We start from the raw sequence: 19,122 nt of genomic DNA, 5'->3' as shown, positions 1-19,122 counted from the left end.
CTTCTTCAGGCAATCTTTGAGATACTTTTCTTGAGATATGAAGATGCCGTTGTGTTGCTGTCGTATTTGAAAACCGAGGAAGAACTTCAGCTCTCCCATCATGGACATCTGATATTGCTCTTGCATCATATATCCAAACTCTTCACTGTACTTCTGATTGGTGCAGCCGAAGATAATGTCATCCACATATATTTGGCACACAAACAGTTCACCATCATATGTCTTCATGAAGAGAGTGGGGTCTAGGGAACTAGGTATGAAGCCTTTGCTCTTCAGGAAGTATTTGAGTGTGTCATACTAGGCCCGAAGGGCTTGTTTGAGGCCATACAGTGCCTTGTTGAGCTTGTATACCATGTCAGGATGTTTTGGATCTTCAAAGCCAAGCGGTTATGCAACATTCACCTCTTCTTCAATTTTGCCATTGAGAAAGGCGCTCTTCACATCCATTTGATATAGAAATATGTTATGATGATTTGCATAGGCCAGCAGTATGCGTATGGCTTCAAGTCTAGCCACAGGAGAAAATGTTTCATCGAAGTCAATGCCTTCCACTTGAGTATATCCTTGAGCAACGAGACGAGCTTTGTTTCTGACAACTTGACCATGCTCATCTTGCTTGTTGCGGTATATCCATTTGGTGCCTATTATGTTGTGCTTCCAAGGATCAGGACGCTTAACCAGTTCCCATACATTGTTCAGCTCAAACTGTTGAAGCTCTTCTTGCATAGCTTGAATCCATTCAGGTTCCATGAAGGCTTCTTCAACTTTCTTGGGTTCTGTTATTGAGACGAATGCGAAGTGACCACAAAAATTTGCTAGCTAAGTTGCCCTTGATCGAGTGAGTGGACCTGGTGCATTGATGCTATCAATTATTCTCTCAATCTGCACTTCACTGGCAACGCGAGGATGTACAGGACAAAGATTTTGCTCTTGCTAATCATTGTCGTTGTTAGAGGGATTGTCTTCAGGCTGAGCATTGTCTTTAGGTTGATCAGGTGCGGAGATGATGAGTTCCTCTTCAGGTTGAGCTTCAGAGGGCATGATTTCTCCAGTTCCCATCAGCTTGATTGATTCGCTGGATGGAACTTCATCTAGCACATTTGGCAGGTGTTCTCTTTGTGAACCGTTAGTCTCATCAAATCGCACATCCACTGTTTCAACCACTTTATAATGAAAGAGATTGAAGACTCTATAGGAGTGCGAATCCTTTCCATATCCAAGCATAAAACCATCATGTGCTTTTGGTGCAAATTTTGAAGTGTGATGTGGATCCTTGATCCAGCACCTGGCGCCAAATACTCTGAAGTAGCTGACATTTGGCTTCTTGCCAGTAAGGAGCTCATAAGATGTCTTGTTCAGAAGCTTGTGAAGATAAACACGATTGATTGTATGGCTTGCAGTATCAAAGGCTTCAGGCCAGAATTTTCTTGGGGTCTTGTATTCATCTAGCATCGTTCTGGCCATCTCAATGAGTGTTCTGTTCTTGCGTTCGACGACGCCATTCTGCTGTGGCGTGTACGGGGCTGAGAATTCATGTGTGATGCCCAAGGTATCAAGATATGTATCAAGGCCAGTGTTCTTGAATTCAGTGCCATTGTCACTTCTGATGTGCTTTATCTTGGCGCCATAATTGTTCATTGCTCGATTGGCGAAGCGTCTGAAGACATCCTGCACTTCAGTCTTGTAGAGGATTATGTGCACCCAAGTATATCTAGAATAATCATCAACAATAACAAAGCCATAGAGGCAAGCAGTAGTAGTAAGAATTGAGTAATGAGTGGGACCGAAAAGATCCATGTGGAGCAGTTCGAAGGGTCGAGTGGTTGTCATGATTGTCTTCGAGGGATGTTTGGCCCTCGTCATCTTCCCTGCTTCACAGGCACCGCATAAGTGATCTTTCTTGAACTTGACACCCTCGATGCCTATGACATGCTTCTTCTTTGCAAGGGTGTGGAGGTTCCTCATGCCGGCATGCCCTTGCCTCCGATGCCAGAGCCAACATTCTGAAGCCTTTGCTAGAAGACATACGGCAAGTTGTGGTCCTGCTGAGAAATCTACCACGTACAAGTCATCTTTCCGATACCCTTCAAACACTAGAGACTTGTCAGATTCCATTAGAACAAGGCAACGATATTTTCCAAATATTATGATCATGTTCAAATTGTAAAGCATTGAGACAGACATTAAGTTGAAGCCAAGGGATTCAACAAGCATGACTTTATTCATGTGTTGATCCTTTGAGATTGCAACTCTACCTAGACCCAATACCTTACTTTTACCAGTGTCAGCAAATGTGATGTGACTCTTGTTGGATGGACGTAAGGTTGAGTCCATAAGAAGGCTTCTTTTGCCAGTCATGTGATTGGTACACCCACTATCAATAATCCATTCTGAAGACGCTGGTGTCGTACCCTACAGTGCAGTTAGGGGGATAGGCTTCACGAAGAGAATTGTGAAGCAAAAACATTTGACGAACCAGTGGGTTACGAAAGCTTAGATCCAGATTAGGACTGATAGGGAGAGTAGCAAGCGATTCAGGAACGAAGTACATAGTAAGACCATTCGGGCATTTGATCTTGCACCCTACAAGATGTTTAAGGTCCCCAGCAATAGCGTCAGACGATTTTGGTTTTCTGCTGGAGACCTTTCCCTGCAAAAGAGAGTTAAGCTTTCTTAGCCACCCGCATCTTCAAGGGTGGCTTAGAAGCAATAAGTCTAAGTGCAGCGTCTGAGAATTTTGGCTTTAGTGCCCTAGCAAAAAGTCTTGCAGGCGGACAATAGTACTCATAAGAATACGCAGAATAGTTCTTGGTCTTATGAACATGGCGGTTTGATGAACCGCGCTCATATTCATAGGCCCGAGTATGGTTTCCCTGCAAAACATTTGCGTTAGTGCGACTCAAGTGAGTCCTCTGTCTGTATGAAGCCTTTGGGCCGCATGAAGCCTGTGGTCTGAGGTTTGTCTTCTTCACGTGTGGTGTCATGTTGACATTCACAGGAAGATTCTCCAGACACTTTTTCAGAACCCAGATCTTCTTCATAGGCGGTCCATTCCTGCAGTTAGTACCAATGTACCTGGCAAACACTTCACCTTTCTGACTCTTAAACAGTTTATAGTTTGCATCAAAGGATTCATGAATGACAACGGGGTTAGCACAAGTGAATCCAGATAGATTGGATGGATGTGCTGAAGGTTCCTTTGCAGCAACCCATGTGGTTTTGGGGTACTGCTCAGGTTTCTAGTAAGAGCCATTAGCATTCATTTTCCTTACGAACCCAACACCCTCTTTCCTAGGGTTTCGGTTCAGGATCTGTCTTTTGAGGACATCACATAGTGTCTGATGCCCTTTGAGAATTTTGTACATCCCTGTTTCAAGCAATGTCTTCAACCTAGCATTCTCATCAGCAATAGCAGTGGTATCCTTAGTAGAGGGGTTAGTTCCCACATCAACAGTTGAAGATATTGCAACAGTAGCAGCAGTAGAACATTCAGCAACAGAAGTAGCATTTTCACGCTCAATGCATTTAAGACATGGTGGTTCAAATCCTTCCTAAGTGGAACTGGTCTGTTTGGCGTGAAGTGACTCATTTTCTTTTTGAAGATCTTCATGAGCCGCTCTCAATTTCTCAAGATCTTGCTTCCTTTGAAGATAATCATAGGAAAGCTTTTCATGAGTTGTTGAGAGCGTTTCATGACGACTTTCAAGTTCCTCATACTTAACGTGAAGATTTTTTATGTCTTCAATTAAGGACTCGGATCGAGTCATTTCAGCGCCGAACAGATCATCGCTTTTGTCTAACAGTTTTTGAATATGTTCCATGGCTTTCTGTTGTTCAGTTGCAATTTTAGCAAGTGTTTTGTAGCTGGGTTTTGAACCACAATCAGAGTCATCGTTACTTGATGTTTGATAGTGAGTAGTGCGTGAGTTTACCTTGTGATAGAGGCTAAGGTGTCCCGATGTTTCGATGAGATGGTGGCTATCGTTTTCTGTGGGAGTCGACCTTGACGATCCGACTACGAACGTGCGAGACGTCGCGCCTTAGCAATCGCTAAACCAACTTCTGAGGGTTATTGACCACGCCGGAGCACGATCAACCTGACCACGAGGGTCTATTTCCTGCGAGCAAACGAAGAACAAGCAAGAAACTGAGATTGCAATCGGGGTATTGCGAATATAAGATGAAAGCTTTATTGATCAAGGTGGGGTTCTGTGACGTCTTGGTCTGGTCGTTGGACACAAACGAAGTACGCGAAGTTGCAGCTATGGCGAACTTTTAATCTAAACAAAACCCAAAGTCTAAACGACGCCCTAAGGGCTGTATATATGGAGGAAGAGGGGGGAATTTCGTGGCCCTTGTGGGTGGGGTCCGAAACCAACCCTAACTCTTGTTTCCCCACACATACGGACTCTAAAAATAGCCTATACTTAAGTATTTTGAAATTACATGGGCCTGGCCCATTAATAAGGTGACGCAGCACCTAGAATAGCCTATGGACGAATATTATGAAGTGGCATCTTGTATATTTCATCCAAGGCTTCATGCACTCCTTATGGCGGCTTCAAAGTCCTGAAATCATCACTTGTAACTCCGTTCTTGATCCCCTTGCGCATGCCATCAACTCCATGCGTGTTCTTGCTCCAATGTTCATCCTTCTCCAAGCTAGGCCCTTCATTTGTAAGCAAAACAAATGTATCCAATTTAGGCAGCATCATAATCTCATGAACATTAGAATCATTACCAAGAAACGAAAGTACCTGGTAATTTAATTGGCATGCGCAAGCTCTAGTAATTGGTCCAGTATATGTAACAGTAGGGGTTGTGGGTGTAACAATGGTATTGATGTCCTCATCACCTTGGCACCGCGTGCCATGAAGCAGTAGGTAGGAGCAGAGTAGTCCTTGTCATTTGCATCGGTGTCCGTGGTGAAGTCATTGTCTTCAGTGTTGAAGATGGACTTGGCAACGTATGCTGTAGCCAGACTTGCAACGCCAGAATTGGACTCCTCCTCAGACTCCACCTCCGCCTCCTCAGAAGCGGACTCCTCCTCTGAATCCATTTCCTTGCCAACAAACGCACGTGCCTTGCCAGATGAGCTCTTCTTGTGTGATGAAGACTTTGAGGAAGACTTGGAAGAAGACTTTGAGTATTTCTTCTTCTTCTTCTTGTCGTCAGAGTCATATTCCTTGCTCTTCTTCTTCTTTCTGTTCTCATTGTCCCACTGCGGACACTCAGAGATGAAGTGGCCAGTTTTCTTGCACTTGTGGCATGTTTTCTTCTTGTAGTCATGAGGAGAAGCTTCATCATTCCTTGAGCTTGATCGTGAAGACTTTCTGAAGCCTTTGTTCTTGGTGAATTTTTGGAACTTCTTCACAAGCATAGCAAGTTCCTTTCCAATGTCTTCAGGATCATCAGAACTGCTGTCAGATTCTTCTTCAGATGAGGAGACAGCTTTTGCCTTCAAGGCACGAGTTCCCCCATAGTTTGGACCGTAGATATCTCTTTTCTCAGAAAGCTGAAACTCATGTGTGTTGAGCCTCTCAAGTATGTCGGACCGATCGAGTGTCTTGAAATCAGGTCGTTCTTGAATCATCAGGGCTAGGGTGTCAAACGAACTGTCAAGTGATCTCAGTAGTGTCTTGATGACTTCATGCTTGGTGATCTCAGTAGCGCCGAGGGCTTGAAGCTCATTTGTGATGTCAGTGAGTCGATCAAACGTGAGCTGGACATTCTCATTGTCATTTCTCTTGAAGCGGTTGAAGAGGTTGCGAAGGACACTAATTCTCTGATCTCTCTGCGTTGAGACGCCTTCGTTGACCTTGGAGAGCCAGTCCCAGACCAGCTTAGATGTTTCCAAAGCACTCATACGGCCATACTGTCCTTTGGTCAGATGACCACAGATGATATTCTTGGCGGTAGAGTCCAGTTGAACGAACTTCTTGACATCAGCAGCAGTGACACCTTCTCCAGCCTTGGGAACGCCGTTCTTGATGACATACCATAGGTCGACGTCAATGGCTTCAAGATGCATGCGCGTCTTATTCTTCCAGTAGGGATATTCAGTTCCATCGAAGACGGGGCACGCAGCGGAGACTTTGATTATCTCTGCAGTCGACATAGCTAAAACTCCAGGTGGTTAAACCGAATCACACAGAACAAGGGAGTACCTTGCTCTGATACCAATTGAAAGTGCGTTATATTGACTAGAGGGGGGTGAATAGGCGATTTTTATGAAAGTCTTCAAAACGTGGAAGTTTTGAAGACAAACGATAGAAATAAACCTATTACCATGCAGCGGAAGGTAGACTACACTAAGCAAGCCATAGTTAAGTATTCAAGTGAGAGCACAATGACTAATAGCAGCAATGCAGCAAGGATCAGGTAGGAAGATATTATGAAGCCAAACAGAACACGCAGTCACTCAGTGAAGACAAAAGATAGTGCAATCATACAATGACTTCACAAGGAGTAACAGTAAGTAGAGGGATGGGAAGGATGAAACCAGTGACTCGTTGAAGACAATGATTTGTTGGACCAGTTCCAGTTGCTGTGACAACTGTACGTCTGGTTAGGGCGGCTAGGTATTTAAACCTGAGGACACACAGTCCCGGACACCCAATCCTGAACACGCAGCTCAGGACACCCAGTCCTCACCGTATTCCCCTTGACCTAAGGTCACACAGACCTCGCCCAATCACTCTGGTAAGTCTTCAAGGTAGACTCCCAAACCTTCATAGACTTCGTTCACCGGTGATCCACAATGTCTCTTGGATGCTCAGAATGCGACGCCTAACCGGCTGGAGGATGCACAGTCCTCAAGTGTAATAAGTCTTCAGATCACACAGACACGAAGACTTAAGTGATGCCTAATTCTCTTTGGCTCTGGGTGGTTAGGGCTTTATCCTCGCAAGGAATTCTCTCTCAAAGGCTTCGAGGTGGGTTGCTCTCAAACGACAAAAGTCGTACACTAACTCCGAGTAGCCAACTGTTTATGGTTGTAGGGGGTGGGCTATTTATAGCCACTAGGCAACCCGACCTGATTTGTCCGAAATGACCCTGGGTCACTAAGGAACTGATACGTGTTCCAACGGTCAGATTTAAAACTCACACGGCAACTTTACTTGGGCTACAAGCAAAGCTGACTTGTCCGACTCTGGACAAGATTCGCTCTCATAGTCTTCACTCGAAGACATAGGTTTTGTTTAAGCATCACTTCAGTCATTCTGAATGGTTCTCTTGGACCCCACTTAACAGTACGGTGGTTCCTATGACTCAACAAGGAAGAGGAAAAAAGAGCTACGAAAGATCTAAGTCTTCGAGCTCCATAGGCTTCATGCGATGTCTTCTCTTGTCATAGTCTTCAATGTGAATATCTTCATATACCACCTTTGACATCAATTTCTTCACACATTTTTAGGGGTCATCTCTGGTAAGAAAACCGAATCAATGAGGGACTTCTACCTGTGTTATCCTGCAATTCTCACAAACACATTAGTCCCTCAACTAGGTTTGTCGTCAATACTCCAAAACCAACTAGGGGTGGCACTAGATGCACTTACACTGAGATGCAACTCGGTAGGACTGATATGGTTAGGGTTAGGGCATAATGTAATCTCGGTGTGACCGATTACACAAACTCGGTGGGGCCGATTTTGGTAATAAGCTAACCAGAGAGTTGGTCAGGTAAACTCGGTGGGACCGATCGCTCATTTCGGTGGGACCGAAATGTTACGAAAGAGAAACAGAGAGTTTACATTGCAATCTCGGTGGGATCGATCTCTCATCTCGGTAGGACCGAAACGTTACCAAGGGAAACAGAGAGATTACAACCCCATCTCGGTGTGACTGAAATCCCTATCAGTGAGACCGATTTTCCTAGGGTTTGTGGCAGTGGCTATGACATTTGAAACTCGGTGGCGCCAGATAGAAAGAATCGGTAGGGCCGAGTTTGACTTTTGGTTTAGGTCATATGTGGATGTGGGAAGGTAGTTGAGGGTTTTGGAGCATATCACTAAGCACTATGAAGCAAGAACCTCATTAAACAACACCTCATCCGTCCTTGATAGTATTGGCTTTTCCTATAGACTCAATGTGATCTTGGATCACTAAAATATAAAATGTAGAGTCTTGAGCTTTGAGCTTGAGCCAATCTTTTTATCCTTAATATTTTGAGGGGTCCACATTCCTCATCCATGCCATGCCATTCATTGAGCTTTTCCTGAAATATTAATCTTGGAATAGCATTAGCTAAATGAGCTATATGTTGTTAGGAATTACCAAAACCACCTAGGGATAGTTGTACTTTCAATCTCCCCCTTTTTGGTAATTGATGACAACATATAGATCAAAGCTTCGACAAATGATAATAAGAGTGAAAAACATTGTCGCTTTGAGAAGTATGTGAAAAGCAAGAGCTCCCCCTAAATTTGTGCATAGTTTATGATTTGCTTTGGACTGCAAATGCACAGAGAATTAGGCTCATGGGTTACTCTTCCATGTCACATACATCTTCGTGGAGCGCTCAAAATGATAATAATTAAATACATGCACTCATTACCAAGCAAAGTGAATGATCATATAGGGATAAAATGATAATATCATCCAACAAGCATTAAGGTAGCATATGATCAAACACATGACCATCCAAGTATCACACAGACAAAAAGTATCTCAAACAGACAAAGCAAATAAAGTTCAACCACCAAAGCAAGAGAGAATAAAAAGCAATGCTCTCTCTCGAAGCCTATGATCTATACATTTTTCTCCCCCATTGGCAACAACTTACCAAAAAGTTCCTAGAAAATGCATAGCACTAAATCGTCTCTCAGGCTTGGTCTTCAGGTGGTGGTGTCCGGATAACTCCAAGAATGAAGGATTCAGTCGAAGTAGATGGAGCTGATGGAGTAGGTGCTGGAGCTGGTGGCACAGAAGCTGTAGCTGGTGCAGATGACGTGGCTCTGGTGTCTGGAACAGGCACTGTAGTAGACCTCTGAGCTCTAGGCACTCTGGCAAATGCATCAGTGGTTGTCTTTCCCTTCCTCTCCTGCATATCATCTTGAAGTTGTTCCACAACAGACTGAATCTCAGTTACCTTCACATCCAAGTCATAGAATTTTTGCTCCACGATTCTTTCCAGGCTCTCCTGGTTTTGAGTCAGGGTGGCCAGTCCCTTCTCAATCCTCATAGTGGATGCAATCAGGTAGCCAAGCTGATCTTGCTTGCTCTTCAGGAGATATTGAGATGCTTCTTCAGTAGTTGGCATCCTTGCAGCCTTTTCAGCTTTTGCCTTCTCCTTCTTGGCTTGTGCGTGCACAGAAGATGGTTCATCCTCATTCATAACCACAGTGTTGTCCTCGAAGTCTGGATAGATAGGCATGTGCTCCTTGTCCAGCAGATATGTACCAGTGCCCATCATGGAGCTTATCAGCTCCTGGATCTGTGGGGCATACCCACAACTCCTCTTCTGATCTACAGCTATCCTCTTGATAGTTTCAACTATTAGGCTCATGACTTTGAACTTCTGTGGGACATCAAAGATGTGAAGCAAGTTAATTTCATGGCCTCTGATCATCTTGTGATCACCTGACTTTGGCAAGAGAGTGTGCCTGAGGATCCAGTTGATGGTTGGCAAGCCTGACAGAAGGTAATGTACAGATCCAAACATATGTGTCTCAAGAGCAGCATCTGGGATCTCCTTGTACATGTGTGACATTGTGTTGTGATCCTTCTTCCTGTTGGCATAGACATCCAAGTCATCTTCACTCTCTTTTGGGGCATTGATCAACTTCGCCCATTCAGCAACTGTGGACTGGTACCTCGTACCTTCAGATATCCAGACAATCCTTCCATCTGGGTAGAAATGAGCTGTGGAGTAGAACTGCATGATGAGCTCATCATTTCATTTTGTGAGATTCTGAGCCACAAACTCATCGACTCCACAAGCCTTGAAACTGTCATGTACACCTGGATAGTGATCCTCATTCTCCTTGATGTAGTCCCAGTCGACCCATCTCATGTCACACACTATGGGCTTCTTGTCAAGCAAGATGGTCTCATAGAAGTCCTGTTGTTCCTTTGTATGGAACCTGTAGTCCACAGCAGTCCTCCTCCTGGTGGCATATGGATCAGACTCTCCCCATAGCCTCAGACCTGAGTCCTTCCTGATCTTCATGTTCTCAGCAACTGGATGAGCATCATTGTGATCTGGGATTTTTGGCTTCAGCTTCCTCAAGACATGTGACTCATCATCTTCTTCTTCCATTTCAGCTTCAGGCACTGGGGCCTTGTTCTTTTCCTCGGCAGGGATGTTCCTGGTGCTCCTCTTCGGTTTTGGCTTTGGAGCTGGAGCAACAGCCTTTGGAGCAGTCTTAGGCTTAGATGGAACAACCCCTGCCCTGATGGCATCACCCATAAGCTTCTGAGCTTTGGGTGTTGGTGCAGCATCTTCTTCCTCTTCCTCTTCAGAATCTCTCATGATTGAGGATCTCCCAAGCACTCTAGCAGTGGTATTTTTGACCCTCTCCTTCCTCTTCTTCCCTTCTGCAGCAGCCTCTTTGGGCTCAGATTCCAAAGGGACTTGAGTAGATGCCCTGGCCTTAGACATTGGAATTCTCTTTGCAGGAAACTTTTGCTTCATGCCTGGCTTGGTGGCAGCAGCAGTGCTATATTCCTTCTTAACCACTTTCTTCTTGGAAGTGGCCTCATTCTCAACTGCCACATAGTCTTCATCCTCAGATTCAGAGGTCTTCTTCTTTCTGGCCCTGGTGGCAGCTTTGAGTAAGTTGCTTGGGGTGCTCCTGCTACCATCATCTGAACTGCTAGAGGGACTAGTGCCCTCACTCAGGTGAACCTGCTCCTCTGACATTTTCTGGCTGTCACTCTGATCAGACATATTGCAAACACTGACAGCAGACCCTGTGAATAGATATAGATGAGATAGAGTGGATGAGCATCATAAAATGCAGAGGTTTTTGCAAAAGAATGAGTCAAAATTTAGTTTTAGTTTTCCACAGAAAGCATTTTGGATCAACCGATTTGTAAACTCGGTGATACCGAAGCAGCTATTGGAACCTAAACTAGTGAACTCGGTCAGACCGAGTCACAGTTCGGTGGCACCGAGACTGCTAGGGTTTCACAAAGTCCCGAACTCGGTCACATCGATTTGCAATTTTCGGTCAGACCAAGAACCACATGTGCAATGTCCTAAGCTGAATCGGTGGTACCGAGTTCCACAACTTGGTGGGTCCGAGATGGTTTCGGCGGAAACCTAACCCTAAATTCTTAATTCATGACTAAACTACGGAGTGTTTTGACTGGATAAGAGTGATCTCAATCATGGCAAGATACATGGCGAACACAATGTGCTAGGAATCAGATAGGGATGGCACAGTGATCGAGTTCATACCCTAGTTCGGCGGAGAACTCGCTACAGCGGCAACGGCGGGGTTGATTCCCATTGACGATGGCGGAGGCCAGCGGCAGGAGGCGGCTGGCGACGAGGAAGATGATCCGGAGACCCTAGAGGCAGAGCGGGCTAAGCGCGGGTCGAGGAGGTTCGAAAAGTTTTCCAAATTTTGACCCGTGGGTATATATAGCCCGACCCTGTCGGTGTGACTGAGTGGAACAACTCGGTGGCACCGAGATTCATAACTGCAAGCAGTTACTGAAACTCGGTGTGACCGGAAGGTTCAAATCAGTTGCACCGAGGTAGAAAACCTAGATCAACTTAGTGATCTCGGTATGACCGAAATGGGTGAATCGGTCAGACCGAAACGCAGAAAGAAGTTTGGGAGGTTTAAGTCTATGACGAATCGGGGACTCCGAGTGCTCCTCACATAGAGTGGTTCGAATCTGACTTGATCAAATTTTGTGATGCAGCATGAATAGAGTTTGAGACGAGAAAAACATAGATAGCTAGAGAAGGTTCTTAGGCATTCTTGTCCATCCACTTGGACAAAAGAAAAGGAAACCAATCAATCAAAACAACAAGTGGATGTCCTCGAATGAGTAAATTATGCAACCAACATGCTCACACAATAAAATGGCAAATTAAATAGGTGGCAAAGCATGCACAAACAATTCTAGCATCTATCAAGCAATTGGCGATGACTAGGTCATCTATATATGAGTATATTGACTTAGGAGTCAAATGAGAACATTTGATCATAGGTCATACTCATCGTTTAAGCACAAGTGGGGTTACCACTTTTACATAAAGCGTTGTTGTGTTCACACCATTAGAGTTGCTTTAACTCAATTGTTAGAGTAAAGCTCCCCCTAGATGTGAGATCCCCCCTAAGAGGGATGAACTAACCTTGGGTTTTGTCGATGATGACTTCATGTAGGTGTTGAAGATGTGGATGCTCTATGTTGATGTAGATCATTTGAAGCTATCCTTTGGAGTGAGTTGCACTTTCAATACCTACACGGGTTAGTCCCACAAGGAACAAACAAGGATATCCATAGACATAGAGTGATGCACACACAAGATGATGTCTATGAAAGCTTTAGATTACCTTGTCCCTTGTCTTACCAACAAGAGGGTTTGTGACTCCTTGAACTAGTGCAAGATGTGGAAGTTGATTGCACTTGTTCTTGCCAAAATGATAAGAGTGAAGTATATTGGCGGAGTCACCCTCAAGGAACTCTCTAGTTCTTCTTCTTCGGGATCCACACCATCTTGATGGGAATCCTCGGAGTTGTAGTTGTACTTGATGAAGTGGAACTTGATGTAGTCTTGGGAACCCACTTGACCAAGGCCTTAGGAGCTTCTTCAAATGCATCAATTTCCTCTTGAAGCTTGTCCTTGCCTTTTTGCTTGTGGTCTTGTGGTGGAAGATCATCTTGAGCTTGTGTCCCTTTGGATGAAGTAGGATCATACTTCTCTTGTTGAGGAACAAACTTCGTCTTGGGGTATTGATCTTCTTCCCACTCAACTCCATTGGCATTGAACTTTCGTTCAAAACCAATACCTTGATTCTTCCGGTGCCTTCCTTGCTTGCGTACAATTTCCTCGAATTGCTTACTCCCGGCAAGGCTCTTGTAAACACCTTTCTCTATAATTCCCTTCAATAAGCTATTTTCTTGCTCAAGTGTAACTTGGCTAAGAGAATCATTAGTGGAATCAAGAGAACTACTAGAAGCAACAACATTGGATTTAGCATGATTATTGTTACTACTAGAGGAAGAATCTTTCTTGTTCTTGTTACTAGACTTGACTTGAGGCATGTAAGTGGATAAGAGTAAACGCTTGGCAATGTAAGAAGAACTTTTCTTGCGAAGATCATCATTGATTGCCTTTAAGAACTCATGCTCTTGCTCAAGGTTGAGCTTTTCAAAACGTAATTTCTCATGAGTCCTTAAAAGTTCTCGATGATCTCCTAAGATAGTTTCATGAGCTAACTTAAGAGTGTTTAGTTCTTTAGTTAGAGACTCAATCTTCTCCTTATCATTGTCATTCGTTTCATTATAGTATTCATCACTATAGTTGTCAACAAGTAACTCATCATCACCTAACAAGTCATCTTCATCACTATTGAAATCAACATACTCGGGGTGTGATACCTTTGGACCTTTGGCCATGAAGCATCTTCCAATTCCTTCATTTGGTGAATCAAATATGTCGTAGGAGTTGGTTGACACAAGTGCTAGTCCGGCAACACCTTCATCTTGAGTATATTCGGAGTCGGAGTGATAGCTTCTCTCGGAGTCATTGTCGGAGTCGGAGCCGGATACCCATTCACCAACATGAGCTTGATGTCTTGCTTTTGTGTAGCTCCTTGATGACTTGTCCTTCCTTTCCGAATCCTTGCTTCTCCGAGGGTGTCTTCGTTCATATCGATCATCCCTACTCCTTCTCTCCCTTGATGGTGATTCTTCTCTTCTACTTCTTCTTTTGGGAGAATCTTCTCTTCTCTTGTGGGGAGCCGTACACTCATTGGAGTAGTGTCGGGTCTTCCACAATTGTATCAGTTTCGCTCTCGACTAGAAGATCTTTTGTCATTGTAGGACCTTGACTTGGAACTTCTTTCCTTGCTTCTACTCTTGTAGAACTTGTTGAAGTTCTTCACCATTAGGCTCAATTCTTCATTGAAGGTTTGTTTCTCACTTGATGATGTGGGAGCTTCACATGAGGCTTTGTAAGCACCACTTGACTTGTTATGGAGCTCCTCCTTATCCTTGAGTGACATCTCATGAGCAACAATTCTTCCAATGACTTCCGTTGGCTTGAGATCTTTGTAATTTGGCATCATTTGGATCAATGTGCATACGGTATCGTATTTTCCATCCAAGGCTCTTAGGATTTTCTTGATGATGAATTTGTCGGTCATCTCTTCACTTCCTAAGCCGACAATCTCATTTGTGATAAGAGCAAGCCTAGAGTACATTTCAGCGACACCTTCACCATCCTTCATTTTGAACTTGTCAAGTTGACTTTGAAGCACATCCAACTTGGATTCCTTGACGGAGTTGGTACCTTCATGCATATCAATCAAAGTATCCCAAATTTCCTTTGCATTCTCAAGACGGCTGATTTTGTTGAATTCTTCGGGGCACAATCCGTTGAAGAGGATATCACAAGCTTGAGCATTGTATTGTAGCATCTTCAACTCATCCGCGGTAGCTTCACGATTCGGTTCTCTCCCATCAAACAATTCACCTTGCAAGCCAACACACACAATAGCCCAAACGGCGGGGTTATGTTCAAGAATATGCATATTCATCTTATGCTTCCAGCTAGCAAAATTAGTACCATCAAAGTAAGGACCTCTATGGTGATAATTTCCCTCGCTAGACGCCATACTCTCCTAGGTTGTGAAACCAAGGCTATGACCACCAAAAGCTATGGAAATCAAAGCAAATGGAGACCAAAGCTCTGATACCACTTGTAGGATCGAAAGTATGTCTAGAGGGGGGTGATTAGACTACTTGACAAAATAAAAATCTATCCTTTTCCCAATTTTAGTCTTTAGCAGATTTTAGCTAACTTAGCACAAGTCAAGCAATCTTAACACAATTCAAGCAAGCATGCAAAGAGTCTATGAGCAGCGGAAAGTAAAGCATGCAACTTGCAAGAATGTAACGGGAAGGGTTTGGAGAATTCAAACGCAATTGGAGACATGGATGTTTTTGTCGTGGTTCCGATAGGTGGTGCTATCGTACATCCACGTTGATGGAGACTTCAACCCACGGAGGGTAACGGTTGCGCGAGTCCACGGAGGGCTCCACCCACGAAGAAGCAACCTTGTCTATCCTATCATGGCCATCGCCCACGAAGGACTTGCCTCACTAGCGGTAGATCTTCACGAAGTAGGCGATCTCCTTGCCCTTACAAACTCCTTGGTTCAACTCCACAATCTTTGTCGGAGGCTCCCAAGTGACACCTAGCCAATCTAGGAGACACCACTCTCCAAGAAGTAACAAATGGTGTGTTGATGATGAACTCCTTGCTCTTGTGCTTCAAATGATAGTCTCCCCAACACTCAACTCTCTCTCACAGGATATGGATTTGGTGGAAAGATGATTTGAGTGGAAAGCAACTTGGGGAAGGCTAGAGATCAAGATTCATATGGTAGGAATGGAATATCTTGGTCTCAACACAAGTGTAGGTGGTTCTCTCTCAGAAAATATAGGTTGGAAGTGTAGGTATGTTCTGATGGCTCTCTCCACGAATGAAGAGTGGGTGGAGGGGTATATATAGCCTCCACACAAAAACTAACCGTTACACACAATTTACCAATCTCGGTGAGACCGAAGTGAAAACTCGGTCAGACCGATTCAGCAAACCTAGTGACCGTTAGGATTTTCGGTGGGACTGAGATGCAACTCGGTAGGACCGATATGGTTAGGGTTAGGGCATAACGTAATCTCGGTGTGACCGATTACACAAACTCGGTGGGACCGATTTTGGTAATAAGCTAACCAGAGAGTTGGTCAGGTAAACTCGGTGGGACCGATCGCTCATTTCGGTGGGACCGAAATGTTACGAAAGAGAAACCGAGAGTTTACATTGCAATCTCGGTGGGACCGATCGCTCATCTCGGTAGGACCGAAACGTTACGAAGGGAAACAGAGAGATTACAACCCCATCTCGGTGTGACCGAAATCCCTATCGGTGAGACCGATTTGCCTAGGGTTTGTGGCAGTGGCTATGACATTTGAAACTCGGTGGCGCCGGATAGAAAGAATCGGTAGGGCCGAGTTTGACTTTTGGTTTAGGTCATATGTGGATGTGGGAAGGTAGTTGAGGGTTTTGGAGCATATCACTAAGCACTATGAAGCAAGAACCTCATTAAACAACACCTCATCCCTCCTTGATAGTATTGGCTTTTCCTATAGACTCAATGTGATCTTGGATCACTAAAATATAAAATGTAGAGTATTGAGCTTTGAGCTTGAGCCAATCTTTTTATCCTTAATATTTTGAGGGGTCCACATTCCTCATCCATGCCATGCCATTCATTGAGCTTTTCCTGAAATATTAATCTTGGAATAGCATTAGCTCAATGAGCTATATGTTGTTAGGAATTACCAAAACCACCTAGGGATAGTTGCACTTTCAATTCCACATCTTGGCTCACCCTTGGTTGCACAACCCCACTTATCTTTTTGCATGTGTGTTTCCGTGTACCTTATATGCTTGGTCTACTTGTTACATTGCATCTTGCGAATCTTTTCCAACATTATTGAAGCTCACTTACAATTGCATCAAATTTTATGCCACCATCCTAACCAAGCTCCACCAAAAGCTTTTACTTGTGTAGGTGTGAGAAACCGACAAGAGCTAGTACCAATTGTGCTATTTCCTTGTCCTACATTGGAGTGATCCTCGATCCACTTTCAACTTCGGTCAAGGTACATTTGGTACTCGTTCTTCTCTTTCTAGCACTCACATTTGTCTTGGAATGATGGATAGGCCAAGTACTTCTACCAACCCACTCTTCATGGAGCAAGACGACGACATGAACTCCTTCGTCACCAAGAGTCACCTCTTTGGTGCACAACATGCTTTGCATCAAGAGCAACCAGCTATGAGTGAACGCATCGACAACCTTGCCACCGACTTGCGACTTTCCGAGCAGCATACAAGGGACTACTTCGACCACAAGCTTGACGATCACAAGCAAGAGAATGATGCAAGGACGGACGAAATTCATGCTTTGTTGCTCGACCGCTCGTCTTCCACTTCAAGAAGGAGCCGTTCAAGCCGCCACTCCAACTTCACCCTCTCCAGCTCAAGTACACCGACATCGAACACTCTTCGCCGAGCCGCATGCATCGACCGTCAAGCAAGCCTCAATCCCCTACGCGACACCGACTCTCAAGAGCACCGACAATGTCAAACTCAAGAGGCCTTTGCGCTAGCCCGAGAACGGCAACGACAACGCCAACATGAAGAGGAAGAGCGAGCGCGTCTACACCAAAATGCTCAAGATGCCGAGGCACAACGTCAAGAACAACAACTCTGTGACGCTCAAGCACTTGCGGCGCAACAAGCTCTACGCGATTCGAGTCGATACGTTGCCGACCGAAGCCGACAAGCCCGTGAACAAGAGGAAGCACTTCACGAAGAAATTCAAGAACAAAGATTTCAAGCTCGCGTGCATCGTCAAGTTCCTCCGCGAGCTCGACAAGCTCCTCCACAAGCTCGCCAAGAACAAGTCAATCAAGAGCATGGAGACAATGGAGATCCTCCACGACAAGAACAACATGACGATAACTACCCACCGCGCCAAGAGCAGTACGATTTGCACAATCATCAACAACATGGGCGTCATCATCCCCGACCCCAACACAGTGAAGAGCAACGTTATGGCAAACTCAAGTTCACCATGCCCAAGTTCAACGGAAGCAACGATCCCGAAGAGTACCTTTCATGGGCATTGAAGGTTGACAAGATCTTCCGTTTGCACAATTTTGAAGAAGAGAAGAAAATCGTGATGGCATCCCTTGAGTTCCAAGACTATGTCCTCATTTGGTGGGAACAAATCATAGAGCGCCGAGAGGCAAGAGGTGAACCACCCATCACTACTTGGGCGCAAATGAAGGATGTCATGAGAGCACGCTTCGTACCTACCTACTACAACCGCGACCTCTTGAAGAAACTCCAACAACTCAAGCAAGGAACAAAGAGCGTTGAAGAATACTACAAGGAGATGGAGATTGCAATGATAAGAGCCAATGTCACGGAAGATGATGAGAAAACAATGGCACGTTTCTTGAATGGACTCAATCATCCCATCAAGAAGATCGCCGACTTCCAACCATACTCAAATCTTATCGAGCTAGTGCACCAAGCTACCAAAGCGGAATGCCAAGTGCAAGATGATTTCAAGTATGCCAAGTTCTCATCCAAGTCCTACGGCTTCTCCAACAACCAAGCTTCAACGACTACAACACCGACTACAAAGCCTTCTACTTCCAACATCGACAAGTTGACTTCCAAGAGAGCTTCGTCAACTACAAGCCATCCTCCTATGAGAAACTTCAAGCCGAGAGCTTCATCATCATCGACCCCAACCGATGAGACCGTCAAGACAAGTTCTTTCAAGTGTTTCACTTGCGGAGGCCGAGGCCACAAGTCCTACGAGTGCACCAACAAGCGAACCATGGTCTTCAACGACGATGGCACTTATGACTCCATGAGCAAAGGTGAAATGGAAGCCCTCGAGCAAGTCGCCATGCACCGCCAAGTGAACAATGAAGAAGAACAAGTCTTTTGTGATGAAGACTCAAGTAATGCACTTGTTGTCTCCAAAGTCTTGACTCTCCAACATCACCAAGAAGAAGACCAACAATGCCACATATTCCACACCAAGGCCGGCATCAATGGACGATCCTTCAAGGTCATCATTGATGGAGGGAGTTGTCATAATCTCGCAAGTGAAGAACTTTGCTCCAAGCTCCAATTGCCCAAGACGAAGCATCCACATCCATACAAAATGCAATGGCTTAGTGACTCCGGCACCATCCAAGTCGAGCACCGAGTACAAGTCTCCTTCTAAATCGGCGCCTACGAAGACACCTTGGAGTGCGACGTCATTCCTATGACCGTTTTTCATCTTCTCCTTGGACGGCCATGGCAATTCGATAGAGGAGTCGTCGACAACGGCCGAACGAACC

This window comes from Triticum aestivum, chromosome 1A (genome assembly GCF_018294505.1).
Source record: "Triticum aestivum cultivar Chinese Spring chromosome 1A, IWGSC CS RefSeq v2.1, whole genome shotgun sequence".
Classification (NCBI taxonomy): domain Eukaryota; kingdom Viridiplantae; phylum Streptophyta; class Magnoliopsida; order Poales; family Poaceae; genus Triticum; species Triticum aestivum.
This window is presented reverse-complemented; position numbering follows the sequence as displayed.